The sequence below is a fragment of the Lutra lutra genome, chromosome 4, assembly GCF_902655055.1.
Source record: "Lutra lutra chromosome 4, mLutLut1.2, whole genome shotgun sequence".
NCBI classification, from domain to species: domain Eukaryota; kingdom Metazoa; phylum Chordata; class Mammalia; order Carnivora; family Mustelidae; genus Lutra; species Lutra lutra.
In genome coordinates this window covers 178,037,448-178,054,641 of record NC_062281.1, presented here as the reverse complement: position 1 = coordinate 178,054,641, position 17,194 = coordinate 178,037,448, and the positions used below count along the sequence as shown (strand labels likewise).

The 17,194-nt window shown below is 41.7% G+C and overlaps 1 pseudogene; it reads right to left on the bottom strand.

The window, feature by feature from the left end:
* Positions 1-15,055: 15,055 nt before the first annotated feature.
* Positions 15,056-15,449, bottom strand: LOC125098978 (transcription and mRNA export factor ENY2-like; annotated as a pseudogene).
* Positions 15,450-17,194: the final 1,745 nt, after the last annotated feature.

Sequence of the window (17,194 nt, the reverse complement as noted above, 5' to 3'; positions counted from 1 at the left end):
CAGTAGGTTAAAGCCTCTGCCTTCGGCTCAGGTCATAATCCCAGGGTCCTGGGATGGAGCCCCATATCGGGCTTCCTGCCCAGCAGGGAGCCTGCATTCCCCCTCTCTCTGTCTGCCTCTCTTCCTAATTGTAATCCCTCCTGCTGTCAAATAAATAAATATATATATTTAAAAAAAAAAAGAATGGAGGGGTGGCTGGGTGCCTCAGTGGGTTAAAGCCTCTGCCTTCAGCTCAGGTCATGGTCTCAGGGTCCTGGGATAGAACCCCACATCAGGCTCTCTGCTCAGGAGGGAGCCTGCTTCCCTTCCTCTCTCTCTGCCTGCCTCTCTGCCTACTTGTGATCTCTGTCAAATAAATAAAATCTTTAAAAAAAGAAAAAAAAGCAGGGACAAAAACTATTTTTTAATGGATTAAAGAGAGAATGGAGATGAGAAAGTAGAACCAGCAAATAGACACAAATGCTTTAAGTAATTTTGTAAAGAAGTAGGGTGATAGGAGGGAGGTAGGACAGGGAAAACTTTAAAAATATTTTTAAATAAAGGGGTGCCTGGGTGGCTCAGTCATTAAGCATCTGCCTTCAGCTCAGGTCATGATCCCAGGCTCCCTGCTTGGTGGGAAACCTGCTTCTCTCTCTCCCACTCTCCCTGCTTGTGTTCCCTCTCTGGCTGTTTCCCTCTGTCAAATAAATAAATAAAATCTTTGAAAAAAATATTTTAAAATAAAAACAAAATTTTCAATAGATTACATTATATGGTACAAAATGATATACAGTGAAAATCTCACTCCCATACCTTTCCCTCAATCACAATGTTTTCTTCCCTCATTTCAATGTTTCCAGTCTCTTACAAATCCTTCTGGAAATATTCTCCATATATTCGAGCAAATATTTACATATATATATATTCTATCTTCCCTCCCTTTAAACAAATACACAAATGGTAGCTCACTGTACATACTGTTTCTACCCCTGGCTTTTCTATTTATCAACATATCTTGAAGATTGTTCTATAAAGGTATATAAAAAGGTCTTCTGCTTTCTTTATGGTTGCATTATGCTATTATACAATAATTTATTTATCCAATCCCCTAGTGATCCCTACTGATGAATGCTTACATGGTTTCCAATCTTTTGTTATTACAAATAAAGCTGCAAAAAATAATTTTATACATAGATCTTTTTACATGTGTGGATATATGTATCTGTAGGATAAAACTACTTAGAATTGCTGAGTCACAGCATAAGTACATTTGTGAGTTTGATAGATATGGTGTCAAAATTTTCTATATAGTTGGTACCAGTATATTTCCTACCAGCAATGATGAGAAAACTTGTTTCCCCATACGAAGTGTTATCAATTTTTTTAATCTTTGCCAACCTAGTAAGTGAAAATGGTTTCCTGTACCTTAAATTTACATTTTTTTCTTTTGAGTGAAGCTGAATATATTTTCAAAAGTTTAAAAGCTATTTGTATTTCTTCGAATTGTCTCTTTTTCCCTTTTGTTCATTCTCCTAATGAATCGTTGGTCTTGTTCTTAGTCATCTGTAGGAGCTCTTAATATACCAGGCACATTAGCTCTCTGTGATATGAGTTGCAGATATGTCTTTTCATTTTATGTTTTTCTCTCCACAAATTTTAAATTTTTACATATTTGAATTTATCTGAATTTTGTATCATACTTTAAAAACCTTCCCCACTCCAAAAGTATTTTTTTTTTAAAGATTTCATTCATTTGTCAGAGAGAGAGAGGAGAGCGAGCGAGCACAGGCAGACAGAATGGCAGGCAGAGGCAGAGGGAGAAGCAGGCTCCCCGCCAAGCAAGGAGCCCGATGCGGGACTCGATCCCAGGACGCCGGGATCACGACCTGAGCCGAAGGCAGCTGCCCAACCAACTGAGCCACCCAGGCGTCCCCAAAAGTATTTTTTTTAAAGATTTTATTTATTTATTTATTTGACAGATAGAGATCCCAGGTAGGCAGAGAGGCAGGCAGAGAGAGAGGAAGGGAAGCAGGCTCCCTGCTGAGCGGAGAGCCCGATGTGGGCCTCGATCCCAGGACCCTGGGATCACGACCCAAGCTGAAGGCAGAGGCTTTAACCCACTGAGCCACCCAGGTGCCCCAAAAGTATTTTTTTAAAATTCCCAGAAGGTAGCCTTGGTGGCTCACATGTTTAAGTGTCTGCCTTTTGGCTCAGGTCATGAACCCAGGGTCCCTGGATCAAGCCCTACATCAACTCCCAGCTCATGGGAGAGCCGGCTTCTCCCTCTCCCTCTGCTGCTCTCCTGCTTGTGCTTGCTCTCTCTCTCTGTGTGTCAAAAAATAAATAAAATCTTTTTTTTTTTTAATTCCCAGGAGAGTTTTTTTTAAGTATGAGGAAGGTGGTACTAGCAGATGTTTACATGTTTTCAATAGAAAGGGAGGGATCAATGATGCAGGAGAGATTAGGGAAAATTTCAGGGGCAAAGTTGGTGAATGGGCTAAAGGGGATGGGACACAGAGCTTAAGTGGGTTGCTTGGCCTTCAGTAGGAATAGGGACAATTTCCCTTTGTCACAGGAAAGAAGACAGAGAATATGAATGCTGATGAAGGTAGGATGGTTGATTTGGTGGTGAGAGGATGAGAAAGTTCTTACCTGATTGCCTTTCTTCTCCCAGTAACATAGAAGGCAAATTCGTTAGCTGAGTGCAGGGTAGGAAGGGGGTATAAGGTTTAAGGAGAGGTGAAGATTTAGAAGGTTTAGTGGCCTTGTTGGATTAGATGTTCTAACTTGTGTTCATTTCTGCTCCCCTTGAACAAAAGATAATTTTGTTAAAATTTTTATTGATACTATGATTCGACCTGGTGAAATGACTTGATTTCTCTTTGAAAACTCCTTGGAGACTGCTTCATATGATTAGATTTTTATCATATGGGTGATACTAGTAGTAGTATTATTTGTATCACTACTAATTTACTAGTATCAGTAGTAAACGACTTCATCTTGATGTGCTGTGCTTGGGTTCCTTCTGGGTGATCTTGTCTTCAGGAGGTGTTTGGGTTCACTCTTTTTTTTTTTAAATTTTATTTATTTATTTGACAGACAGAGATCACAAGCAGGCAGAGAGGCAGGCAGATGGAGAGGAAGGGAAGCAGGCTCCCTGCAGAGCAGAGAGCCCAATGTGGGGCTCGATCCTAGGACCCTGGTACCATGACCTGAGCCGAAGGCAGAGGCTTTAACCCACTGAGCCACCCAGGCACCCTGGGTTCACTCTTTAGATGACAACTGAAATCTTCCCCACAAATAATTCATGTTCTGTACTTACCACAAAGCTGCTAACATATCAACAACTTAGGCTTTGGTTTCTTGCCTTCCCTTTGTTCACCTGGCATTTATACGTCTCTAAAGAGAGAATTTGATTGGGTTGACTTTATTCAGTACTGAGTGCTGCTTTTTTTTTTTTTTCAAGATTTTTTTTTATTTATTTGAGAGAGAGGGAAAGTGAGGGGAAGAAGCCAACTCCTCACTGAGGAGAAAGCCCAATGTGGGACTCGATCCCAGGACTCTGAGGTCATGGCCTGAGCCAAAGGCAGGCATTTAACTGACTGAGCCACCCACGCACCCTGAGCACTGCTTTTGAACACAGCTACCACTACTGCCTCGACGCCTTAGTTGGCTAATGTATATGTAGTTGCCTGTGGCTCATGTGTTAATCATCTGTGACAGCAAGGTTTGTCTCATTCAAAACACGTTGTATGAGTCATAGCACCTGAAGAGGAAAGAACAGTTTGGATCACTTTGCCTAGAAGGGGGCCATGTACCTGGCAAGTCCAGATGGCTGCATGGACTCCTTGACTCCTTCCAGTAAATTGTTCATATTCTTTGTCTCAGGAATGCATTCTGCTTTTGGAAATCTAACCTAGGGAAATGACTCGTAGGAGGTAGTTTAGAAGAGTGGTTAAGAACTCACAGGCTCTGGAGTCAGATATACCTAGGATTGAATCCCAAGTGGTGGTGATCTTGAGTACATATCTACTAGAGATTTATATCTCTGGGCGCCTGGGCGGCTCAGTTGAATAAGCATCTGCCTTTGGCTCATGTCATGATCCCAGGGTCGTGGGATCAAGCCCTGCATCGGGCTCCTTGCTCAGCGGGGAGCCTGCTTCTCCCTCTCCTTCTGCCTGCTGCTCCCCTGCTTGTGTTCTTTCCCTCTTTCTCTGTGAAATAAATAAATAAAATCTTGAAAAAACAATTTAAAGATATTTATATCTTTGGGGGCGCCTGGGTGGCTCAGTGGGTTAAGCCGCTGCCTTCGGCTCAGGTCATGATCTCAGGGTCCTGGGATCGAGTCCCGCATCGGGCTCTCTGCTCGGCAGGGAGCCTGCTTCTCTCTCTCTCTCTCTCTCTGCCTGCCTCTCTGTCTACTTGTGATCTCTCTCTGTCAAATAAATAAATAAATAAAAATCTTTAAAAAAAAAAAGATATTTATATCTTTGAACCTTAAGTCATCGTTATGCAATTTTTTTTTTTTTAATTTTTTTTTAAAGATTTTATTTATTTATTTGACAGAGAGAGATCACAAGCAGGCAGAGAGGCAGGCAGAGAGAGAGGAGGAAGCAGGCTCCCTGCTGAGCAGAAAGCCCGATGTGGGGCTTGAACCCAGGACCTGGGATCATGACCTGAGCCGAAGGCAGCAGCTTAACCCACTGAGCCACCCAGGCGCCCCCGTTATGCAATTTTTAAAAAATATCTTCATTGGATACAATTCACGTACCATAAAATTCACTCATTTACGGTATACAATTCAATGGTTTAACCATATTCACAGTTGTGCAACCATCACCACAATCAATTTTAGGATATTTTCATCATCCCCCAAAGAAACCCCCTGCTCATTGATCACTCTCCATCCTATAGAGCCCTATATAATCACTAATCTTTTTGTCTATGTGGATTTGGCTATTCTGGACTTTTTGTATAATGGAATCATACAATATGTGGTCTTTTGCACCTGGATTCTTTCATTTAGCATAATGTCTTCAAGCTCATTCATGTTGTAGCATATATCAGTCCTTGATTCCATTTTATTACTGAATAATAATTCCACCGTTTGAATATATCACTTCTTTTTTTTTTTTTAATAAAAACCCTGGCAATACACCCTTGGACTTTTTTTTTTTTTTTAGATTTTATTTATTTATTTGACAGAGATCACAAGCAGAGAGGCAGGCAGAGAGAGAGAGAGAAGGAAGCAGCCTCCCCGCTGAGCAGAGAGCTTGATGTGGGACTCGATCCCAGGACCCTGGGACCATTACCTGAGCCGAAGGCAGAGGCTTTAACCCACTGAGCCACCCAGACACCCCAGAATATATCACTTCCATTTACCTACTCATCAGTTGATGAGCATTTGGACTGTTTCCGTTTGGGAGTTATTCTGAATGATCCTCCCGTGAACATTCACCCACACCTTTTTACATACAAGTTTTGTGTAGACATATATTTTTATTTCTCTTTTATATACCTAGAAGTGGAATTGTCAGGTTATAGGATAACTCTGTCTTCAACTTTCAAGCAATTGCCAGACTGTTTCCTAGAATGCTACATCCCTTTACATACATACATCCCAGCAATAGGTGAGAATCCAGTTTCTGCATCCTCACCAACACTTGTTATGATCTACCTTTCTGATTACAGCCATCCTAATGGGTGTGATTTGACAGTTCATTATGATTTGTTTTTTTTGTTTTTTGTTTCTAAATAGGTTCCATGCTCCGGCGTGGAGCCCAAGGCAGGGTTTAACCTCCTGACCCTGAGATCAAGCCCTGAGCAGAGATCACAAAGTAGGCTCCCTAACCAACTGAGCCACCCAGGTGCCCCTCATTAGTTTTGATTTGCATTTCTCCAGCTGTGTGTCTGCCTTCAGCTCAGGTCATGATCTCAGGGGACTTCTTGCTCTGTTGGGAGTCTGCTTTTCCTTCCGCCCCTCCCCTATTTGTTCTCTCTCTCTCTCTCAAAGAAATAAAATTAAAAAAAAATATTTTATTTGTGGGGCACCTGGGTGGCTCAGTGGGTTAAAGCCTCTGCCTTTGGCTCTGGTCATGATCCCAGGGTCCTGGGATCGAGCCCCACAGCGGGCTCTCCGCTCAGCAGGGAGCCTGCTTCCTTCTCTCTCTCTCTCTCTCTCTCTCTCTCTCTGCCTGCCTCTCTGCCTACTTGTGATCTCTATCTGTCAAATAAATAAATAAAATCTTTAAAAAAAAATTTTATTCGTAAGTAATCTCTACACCCAGTGTGGGGCTCAAACTCACAACCCAGAGATCTAGAGCCTCAGGCTCCAGTGATTAAGCCAGCCAGGGGCCCAGTCTCTTCATTCTCTTGATGGTGTCTATCATTTGTAGTAAAATGTTTTAGATTTTGATATAGTCCAATTTGTCTACTTTTTCTTTTGTTGCTTTTCCAATCAATGTTTTAAATTCGTCTTTACCAGTCTCTCTTGATCCTACTCCAACCAGGCTTTAACCTTTAACACTGTATCAGAATCGCTCTTGATAAACTCATCAGTAATCTCCATATTATTGATCCAATGGTCAGGACTCAGCCTTCATTTTTACCTGACACAGCTCTCACCCCTTCCTTCTTGAAATACTATGGTTTATTCAGTAGACTCCAGGATACTACACCCTCCTGGTTTTTTCTTACCTAACTGGCTGCTCTGTCCCAGTCTCCCTTGCTGCTTCTACCTCATCCCTCTGACCTTTAAACATTGGAGTGCAGCAGGAGGCAGACCTTGGATTTGTATCTCTTCTCAACAGTCACTGTGTTGGTGATTTCATCTAGCCCGATGGCTTTATTTTTTTTTTTAAGATTTTATTTATGTATTTGAGAGAGAGAGAGAGGAGCAGGAGGAGGGGCAGAGGCAGAGGGAGAAGCAGGCTCCCCACCAAGCAGGGAGCTCGATGTGCAGCTTGATCCCAGGGCCCTGAGATCTTAACCTGAGCTGAAGGCAGACGCTTAACCAACTGAGTCACCCAGATGCCCCTAGCCTGATGGCTTTAAATATCATCTGTATGGGACAGGGTCCTGAGATCAAGTCCCCACATTGGGCTCCTTGCTCAGTGGGGAGCCTGCTTCTCCTTCTGCCTGCTGCTCCCCCTGCTTGTGCGCTCTCTCTCTCTCACAAATAAAATTTTTTAAAAAAAGATAAATATCATCTGTATGCTAATAACTCCTTAACTTATATCTCTGGCCCAAACTCTCTGCCTAAAACATTCTTCCCCCAGATCTCTGCACTGCTCACTCCCTACTATGACTGAATTGTGTCCCCCACCCAAATTCATTTGTTGAAGCCTTAATCCCCAGTGAAACTATTTGGAGATTGGGCCTTTATGAAGGTAATTAAGGTTGAATGAGGTCATGAGGGTGGAGTTCTGATCCAATAGGAGGAGGAGACTCCAGAGAGCTCGCTCGCGCTCCCCCCCCCCCCCCCCCCCCCCGCATCCTCCCTGTACAACATCCAGGAAAGTCCATGTGAGAACACAACAAATGAGAAGGCTACCGTCGGCAAGCTAGAAAGGGAGCTCTTATCAGAACCCAGCTATGCTGACACCCTGGTCTCAGATTTCCAGCTTCCAGAACTGTTAGAAAATAAATGTCTGTTGTTTAAGCCCCACACTCTATGGTATTATGTTATGGCGGCCTGAGCCAATTAATAAACTCCCACACTCACTTTATATTTTTGCGTGATGATTCCTTTTCACTGAGGTATTTCCTCATTGTCTTGTTTAAAGTTGCAACCTTGCCTAACCCCGGCATTTTCTTTCCTTTCCTGTTTTATTTTTCTCCATTGAGTCAATTGACATATATACTATCTATATTTTAATTAACTTTTAATTATCTGTTTTCCACCACTACAATGTAAGTTTTTTTTCCTTTTAAGATTTATTTGACACACAGAGAGAGATCACAGGTAGGCAGAGAGGCAGGCACAGAGAGAGGGGGAAGCAGGCTCCCCGCTGAGCAGAAAGCCCGATTCGGGCCTCGATCCCAGGACCCTGGGATCATGACCCAAGCCGAAGGCAGAGGCTTAACCCACTGAGCCACCCAGGTGCCCCTAAAATGTAAGTTTTTAAGGGTAGAGTCTTTTGTTCACTTTGCTTACCTCTGTAAACCTAACACCTAAAACAGTACCAGGAAAATCATAGGCCTTTTTTTTTTTTTTAAGATTTATTATTTATTTGTTTAGGGGATCCCTGGGTGGCTCAGTTGGTTAAGGGTCTGTCTTTAGTTCAGGTCATGAATCCAGGGTCCGGGACTGAGCACTGAGTTGGGCTCCCTGCTCAGTGGGGAGTCTGCTTCTCCCTCTCCCTGTCTCTGCCCCTTCTCATGTTCTCTCTTGCTGTCTCTCTCAAACAAATAAACAACAACAAAAAAATTTTTTTAAAGGTTTATTTATTTGTTTGAGAAAGAGAGAGACCACATGGGCACAAGCAGGTGGAGGGGCAGAAGGAGAGAGAGAAAGTCAACTGGACTACCCACTAACATGGAGCCCGCTGTGGGCCTCAATCTCATGACCCTGAGATCATGACCTGAGCCAAAATCAAGAGCTATACGCTGAGCACCTGAGTGGCTCAGTTGGTTGGGCGTCTGCCTTTGGCTCAGGTCATGATCCCAGTGTCCTAAGATCGAGCCCCACATTGGGCTTGTTGTTCAGTGGGGACTCTGCTTCTTCCTCTCCCTCTGCCTATAGCTCCCCCTGCTTATGCTCTCTCTCTCTCTCTGTCAAACAAATAAATAAATAAAATCTTTAAAAGAATAAAAATGTTGGATATTTAACTGACTGAGCCTGCCAATTGCCCCAATTACAGGTTTTTAAAAATATACATGTTTGGGTCGCCTGTGTGTCTCAGTTGTTAAGCGGCTGCCTTCAGCTCAGGTTGCGATCTTGGGGTCCTGGGATCTAGGCCCGCATCCAGCTCCTGGCTCAGCGGGGAACGCGCTTCCCCCTCTCCTGCTCCCCCTGCTTGTGTTGCCCATCTCTCTGTGTCTCTGTCAAATAAATAAATAAAATCTTTATAAAAAAATAAAAATATATATGTTTAATGAATGATTGCCATTGTAGCTTAAGAATATACAATTAAATTGTATATATTAAATTGGAAAATAATGAAGTTGGCTACTTCTGTGAAAGTGATAATTCAGGCCTTCATAGTTACTTCTTAGGAATGTTAATGAACAGCTTTTTTTTTTTTTAAATGTTCCCATGAGTCATGGTGGGATGTGTGTGGGTGAAGTATTGAGGTCATGGACAAGGTAGGGAGGGCATTGTTCAGGTGTGCCTTTCTCCTGGAATGCCTTTCACACTTCCCTTAATCTCTCAATTTTCAGTCTCATTGCTTCCATGAAGGTTTTCCACAGCTATTGCAGCTACAAAGCCCCCACCCTCATGACCATTGGCGTGAAAGACTCTTTGTGAGCAAGTCACAATTGGGACGGAGATGCTCTTTATGTCGACATCATATAAACAGAGCCCAGTCCTAAAGCATCATGCTAGAATGTTTCATATACGTTGGTGACTCCTCTGACATTGTTAGGAGGTCCTCTTCAAAGCTTGTGGTCCATTGCTGGCATGACGGTGCTGGTCCCTTTGTGGTGATCTAAATGAAAACGTTTTGGCATGGGAATACCCTTAAAGAAGCAGCTTAAATGTTTTTGGTTCTTTACTACGATCTGTGTTTCATGGTCATTATACTTTGGCTGTTTAAGATAGGCTTGTTTTTGTGATTGTTTTGTAGCAATTCTTTATATATGGCATGAGAAAGCATCAACAGAAGGATCTCTAGTGAAAGATATGACTTCATTATTTTAATGATGGAACTCTATATAGATACATTAATATAAATAAGTTATATTAGTAGCCACTGAAGTAGGAACTCTAAGTAACTAGAGAAAATTAACAGATTCAATTCTCAGTCATCTCTAAATCAATGGATACTCTTGCTAGTTTTAATTAGTGTGTATACTTATTATATAATTTGTATAATCAATTTTAGTTGAAGTCAGGACAGATCATTTACATGTTCTGGTATAACATGTACTTTAGGTGTACTTTTCTACTGAGAATGACTTTAATAGTTCTCTTGCAAATTTTCACAGTGACATAAAATAAAAATTAATTTAATTTTAATTAAAAAAAATTTTTAAGTAAGCTCTCTGTCCCAATTGGGGTTGAACTCACAACCCTGAGATCAAGAGTACCGTGTTCCACTAACTGAACCAGCCAGTGCCCCAAAAGAAAAATTAAAAGTATCTGCTGACTTGTTGACACCCATAACAATGGTATTTATACATATGACCATTTGTATGTATTACTGTAAATACTATACAGTCTCAAGGCATTTTGCTCTGGGCTTTACTATTACATGTATCATGAATTATCCAAATCCTATTACCAGTTGAATTTTCTAGTACTTTGAATGGCATCGTCTTTCAAGAGAGCCCTTCTGATTGCAGAATCTTGGTACCCTTGGATTTGCTGGTTCAGTATAAACAGGGGTTGACTAGTCTATAGATCCACATGTCTTATGAAATGTCTATTTCCTGTTTTCTCCACCTGCTGAACTGTAACAGCATTTGGAATATAAAAGTTACTATTGCTGGGGTTCCTGGGTGGCTCAGTCATTAAGCATCTACCTTTGGCTCAGGTCATGATCCCAGGGTCTTGGGATCAAGCCCCACATCAGACTCCCTGCTAGTCAGAAAGCCTGCTTCTTCCTCTCCCCCTACCCTGCTTGTGTTCCCTCTCTCTCTGTGTTTCCTCTCTGTCAAATAAATAAATAAAATCTTTAAAAAAGGGCACCTGGAGTGCCTGAGTGGCTCAGTGGGTTAAGCCGCTGCCTTCAGCTCGGGTCATGATCTCAGGGTCCTGGAATCGAGTCCCGCATCGGGTTCTCTGCTCAGCAGGGAGCCTGCTTCCCTCTCTCTCTCTCTGCCTGCCTCTCTGCCTGCTTGTGATCTCTGCCTGTCAAATAAATAAATAAATAAAATCTTTAAAAAAAAAAAGGGGGTGTCTGGGTGGCTCAGTGGGTTAGGGACTCTGCCTTTGGCTTGGGTCATGATCCCAGAGTCCTGGGATCAAGCCCTGCATTAGACTCTCTGCTCTGCAGAGAGCCTGCTTCCCCCTCTCTTTCCGCCTACTTGTGATCTCTGTCTGTCAAATAAATAAGTAAAATCTTAAAAAAAAAATGGGGGGGCACCTGGGTGGCTCAGTGTGTTACGCCTCTGACTTCGGCTCAGGTCATGGTCTCAGTGTCCTAGAATCGAGTCCCGCATCAGGCTTTCTGCTCAGTGGGGATCCTGCTTTCCTCTCTCTCTGCCTGCCTCTCTGCCTACTTGTGATTTCTCTGTCTGTCAAATAAATAAATAAAATCTAAAAAAAAAAAAAGGATACTACTGTCTTGGCTGTGATTTACTGTCCGAGTAGGACTTTTTATTTAAATTTGGTTTGGTCTAGAGGCATTATTTAGAGGGTTTTATTTTTAAATTCAATATAACTGGTGATATTGCAACAAAGCAAAGAATTCTCCAAACTGCAATTCTGAGTGATATGGCTCAATTTCAAGTCATGTACAGTATCATGGGAAGTCCACCTTTAGTTATTCCACAAACTGATCACTTAATTTACCACTCAGCAAGCATTTATTGAATACCTTTATAGGGGGCACTTGCAAATATTGGAAATACAACGTGATAAGCTAAGGTCCTTGCCCTCATGGAGCTCATAGACAGCCAACTCCTATATTTTTTTAAATTTATTTATTTGACAGACAGAGATCACAAGTGGGCAGAGAGGTAGGCAGAGAGAGGAGGAAGCAGGCTGAGCAGAGAGCCCGATGCGGGGCTTGATCCCAGGACCCTGAACCTAAAACAGAAATGTTTTAATCCTATGTGAAGGATAGTTTTTGGGAAGACACCATTATAATATGCTTTAGGGACACAAAATGTTGGGAGCAAATCACTCTTCACTTTAAGAGTCTTTATTTTGTTTCATTTTTATTTGTTTTATTTGACTTTATTTTATTTTGTTTGTTACTAGATATTTACTAATATATACATATTACATAATACATACATATTACATAAATATATCTATGTATATAGATATATATATATATATACACCCAATGAAAGATACAGACATTAAACAAGTATAGAGTTAGATATTTTAAATGCTAGAGAAATGCAAAAAAGGTGTTCTGAAAGACTATAGGGATTTTATTTTTATTTTTTTAAAAGATTTTATTTATTTATTAGACAGACAGATCATAAGTAGGCAGAGAGGCAGGCAGAGGGAGAGAGGAGGAAGCAGGCTCCCCACGAGAGCAGAGAGCCCGATGTGGTGGGGCTCGATCCCAGGACCCCGGGATCATGACCTGAGCCAAAGGCAGAGGCTTTAACCCACTGAGCCACCCAGGTGCCCCAAGACTATTTTAGATAGAATGAAAGCTACTTAGCATATTGTATGTTATTTATTTATTGCTGTATAACAAATTATTTCCCAAACTAGCAGCTTAAGACAATAATAAACATTATCTCATATAGTTTAAATGGGTCAGGATTTCAGGAGAGTCTAAGTAGTATAGCTCAGAATCTCTCATCAGTTTATAGTCAAAATGTCAGTTGAAACAGCGGTCTTCTGAGACTTAACAGAGGAAGGGAAGATCCAATTCCAAGATGGTTCACTCACATGGCTGTTGACATGAAGCCTTATTTCTTTCTTCCATGGACCAGTCCATGAATTTGCTTGTCCTCAACGAGTTTCCTCCAAAGAGAGTGATCCAAGAGAGAACAGGGCAGAAGTCACATCACTCTTATGACTTGTTCCAGAAGTCATACACCTTTATTTCCACACTACCTTATTGGTTACTAGTTTGTCATGGTTCAGCATGGGAGGTGACACCAGTGTCAGGATGTAAGGATTACTAAAGGCCATCTTGGAGGCTGGCTACCGCATATATAGTCTCCAAATGCAATCTTGCTAAAATCAAACTTTGCAGAAGAGCCTAATACAGTCATTTTATAAACAACATCTGTTCGTGTTACTAGGAGAAGTTCATATTTAATTGCCCATCAGTAGAGGATTTGCATGATCCTGTTTCCCACTTATTTAAGAACCCCACCTCTTCCTACATTTCTCCCCCACTTCTTCCATAAATGTTTACAGAGTACCTGTAATCATTAGGATTTTGGTTTTGCTCAGTTCAGAGAGATATAAAGACAGAACACTTGCCCTCAAGTGCTCATATGATGGAGGTTTATAAACTTATCGTACAAATGTGATAACAGAGGCATGAACAATCAGGTTGGAAAAGAAATATCTAAGTAGAGGGGCCCCTGGGTGGCTCAGTGGGTTAAAGCCTCTGCCTTTGGCTCAGGTCATGATCCCAGGGTCCTGGGATGGAGCCCCATATAGGGCTCTTTGCTCAGCAGGGAGCCTGCTTCCCCCTCTCTCTCTCTGCCTGCCTCTCTGCCTACTTCTGATCTCTGTCAAATTAATAAATAAAATCTTTTAAAAAAAAGTAATATTTAAGTAGAGTAGGGGCCGCCAAATCAGAGATCATGGGCCAAATCTACCTCATTCCCTGTTTTTATAAATAGAGTTTAATTGCTGAGCAGCTACTCCCATTTGTCTATTGTCTCTGACTGCTTTTGCACTACAATGGTAGAGTGAAGTCATTGAGATTGAGGCATTAATTGGTACTCTCATCCCTCTTGACTTGTATAGCATACAATATTTACTACAGGGTTCTTTACTGAAAATGTTTGCCAACCCCGGGCCAGAGGAATTAATGTCACCCACACAGGTGACATTGGAGATAAGACTTGGAGGAGCCATAGAAGTACTTTTGCAGAAGGGAGCATCATGAGATAAGGTATGAAGGGATATATCTTTTTTCTTTAAGATTATTTATTTATTTATTTGACAGAGATCACAAGTAGGCAGAGAGGCAGGCAGACAGAGAGGAAGGGAAGCAGACTCCCTGCTGAGCAAAGAGCCCTATATGGGGCTCCATCCCAGGATCCTGGGATCATGACCTGAGCTGAAGGCAGAGGCTTTAACCCACTGAGCCACCCAGGTGCCCCTGAAGGAATATATCTTAATACCCTGGAGAGGGGTCTTTAGTGGACTAAGACTACATTGGGTTAAGCCTCAATCACTGCAGCTTACAACTACAGGAACTGAAGGAACAAGATGCTAACAGGAAAACATGAGACAACAAAAACATGGCACCATAGCTCCCAACCCACATCTCTACTTTCCCCTCCTCCTCACACAAAGATCCAAAGCAAAGCTTTGAAGGCTAAGTTATTGACCTTAGCTAACTTTTAGTTCAACTGAGTTTTGACCACAAATGCGTTTTGGCCCCAACTTTGGTGGAGTAGAACATCTGAAGAAAGGAGAACCCCTAGAATCTCAACCCTGTTTACAACATCGAAGATGAGTTGCTTCACCTCTCCTAGACAAAAAGTAATAGGTGTACGGAAGGCCAAGTAACAGACAAAACAATAAATGTGAAAATCTGAAGGAAAAAACGAAAACCCAACCTAAGGATGGAGTGGGCTAAAGAATCATGGAATACTGTAGCTAACTGGGTAGAAGCAGTTTGGATAGAAACTCTAATACAGTAAAATATATATGGCATATATTATGTAGCATAAAATCAAACTAAAGCAGAAGCAGAAAATGGGAGAAAACATGAATTAACTGAGGCAAACCAGAATTGGTGTTTGTTACAACTAATGGGTTAAGGAAGAAAAACTAAAGAATTAAAGGCTTCAAAAAGCTGCTGTAAATATTAAATAAGAACTCAGAAAAGCACAATCCTTATTGTCATTTATTCATTAGTGGCCCATGCCATCAGCTGATGGAACTTGTGAATAATCCTATGATTTAAGTCCTCTCAGACATCCACATGGAAGATCTTGTCCCCTTTAACCCTTTATATATCTTCCAGAAACATGTATTTTAGAAGATTGTCCAAAATTTCTTCTTCTTTTCCTTTCTTTTTTTTTTTTTTTTTTAACCATCATACAAAAAAGGATTTCATTTTGGGAAATCGATTCCTAATTTATGGCAAGTTTTACTTTCAGAAAGAAAACCACAAAACAACACAATCTAATTCAATCTTAAAGGCTGGCATGCTGAGCAAGGAATGTTCTTATTCCTTGTAGGAGCTCCTTCTTTACGCTCTGCCTTTTGGTGTGATTTCAGCCACCGAAGTCATCAATAGACCTTTTTCTTTAATTACCTCTTTACAGTGTGCCTTCCACTAATGTCGTGCCTTTCCACCACATTCAATTAATTTAGCTCTCAGCAACTCGTTGAGGCGTTCTCTTTCTCCAGTTTCTATCAACTTTTGGTCAATCGCTGCTCTCATCTGTGCTTCTTTGTTCATCTTGCTAACCACACTCTTCAGCTGCCCGGACCTAGACCTGCAGTAGCTCGGGCGCCTAAACTCACAGAAAGCTAAAACATGCATTTCCCTTATTCTTTTTTTAAGACTTACTTATTTATTTAAGTAATCTCCACACCCAAAGTGGGGCCTCAAACTCACGATCCTGAGATTAAGAATCACGCTTTCTTCCTACTGAACCAGCCAGGCACTCCGCCTAAGATTTCTTCTTATTGAACTACTTCTGTACTTGTTTTCACCAAAATCTCAACCCTATGTTCCATCAACCCAATATTTGCCTTTACACTCTGGATGGGGTATTCATATCCCTGATAGCCTAATATTTGCCCCTGTGGCTTTCCTCATGTGGCTTTAGATCTGCTCTTATGGAACCCGATAATGGCCTTTAAATGATATGGCCTTTGGCTCAAGCTGGGCTAGTCCAAGTCATCCCCAACCCCTCCTTCAGGGGGAGATACTAGTAGCTGATGAGAACCACTTCTACTTGATCTTCAAATAATAATTGCTGATTACAGACACAGCTGGTTGGTTACATTTATTACCAATAGGTCCATGGTCAAGTTGACCACAATTATTACCAAAATACATGCTGAATACATCTTATTACCTCTCAAGCAATAGTATAAGGATGGCAATTTGGCTTAATAGAAAGAATGCAGACTTAGAGAATAGCTTTATAGGTATGACAATGAGTGGGTCGAGGTAGGGAGATAAGCATCCTTAGTCCCTAATCGTCATTCATCCAGGGGCATCCAATCCCCTATTTCTCCTTTCCCTCAATACATGGGCAGTTGAAGTTTTCTTGGCCTACTTCTGTTTGGCCACTGGTGATCCAGAGCAAGCTGGAACAGATGTGCCTGTGACCGAGTTTTGACCATGCAATGGGAGTGAAATCCCCATAGGAGAGGGCAAAGCAACAATATGAAAAGAACCCAAGTCCTTGATTGACCAGGTGGAGTAGAGCTGCCTGCAATCCACAGTCTTCCAGACCGTTATTTGACAAATAAATTCCTGTTTTCTGTTTTTATTTTATTTTAAAGATTTTATTATTTATTTGACAGAGAAAAATAGCAAGAGAGAGAACACAAGCAAGGGGAGTGGGAGACGGTAAAGCTTAACAACTGAGCCACTCAGGCGCCCGTTTTCTGTTTTTAGAAAGAAAAAAGAAGGGGCGCCTGGGTGGCTCAGTGGGTTAAAGCCTCTGCCTTCAGCTCGGGTCATGATCCCAGGGTCCTGGGATCAACCCCCACCCCACCCCCCCACCCCCGCATCGGGCTCTCCACTCAGTGGGGAGCCTGCTTTCCCCCCAACCCCGCCTGCCTCTCTGCCTACTTGTGATCTCTGTCTGTCAAATAAATAAGTAAAATCTTAAAAAAAAAAAAAAAAGAGGAGCACCTGGGTGACTCAGTGGGTTAAGCCTCTGCCTTCGGCTCAGGTCATGATCTCAGGGTCCTGGGATTGAGTCCCACATCAGGCTCTCTGCTCAGCAGGGAGCCTGCTTCCTCCTCCTCTCTCTCTCTGCCTGCCTCTCTGCCTACTTGTGATCTCTCTCTCTGTCAAATAAATAAATAAAATCTTAAAAAAAAGAAAAGAAAAGAAAAGAGAATCCAGACTTTTTATTCAGGATTGGATTTGAATCTCAGCTCTTATACCTATTATTCCTATAACCCTGTTTAAGCCACTTAAAGTCTGTTAGCTTTAACGTCCCACAAATGTAAATTAGAGTTGTTACATATTTTGCAGAGATG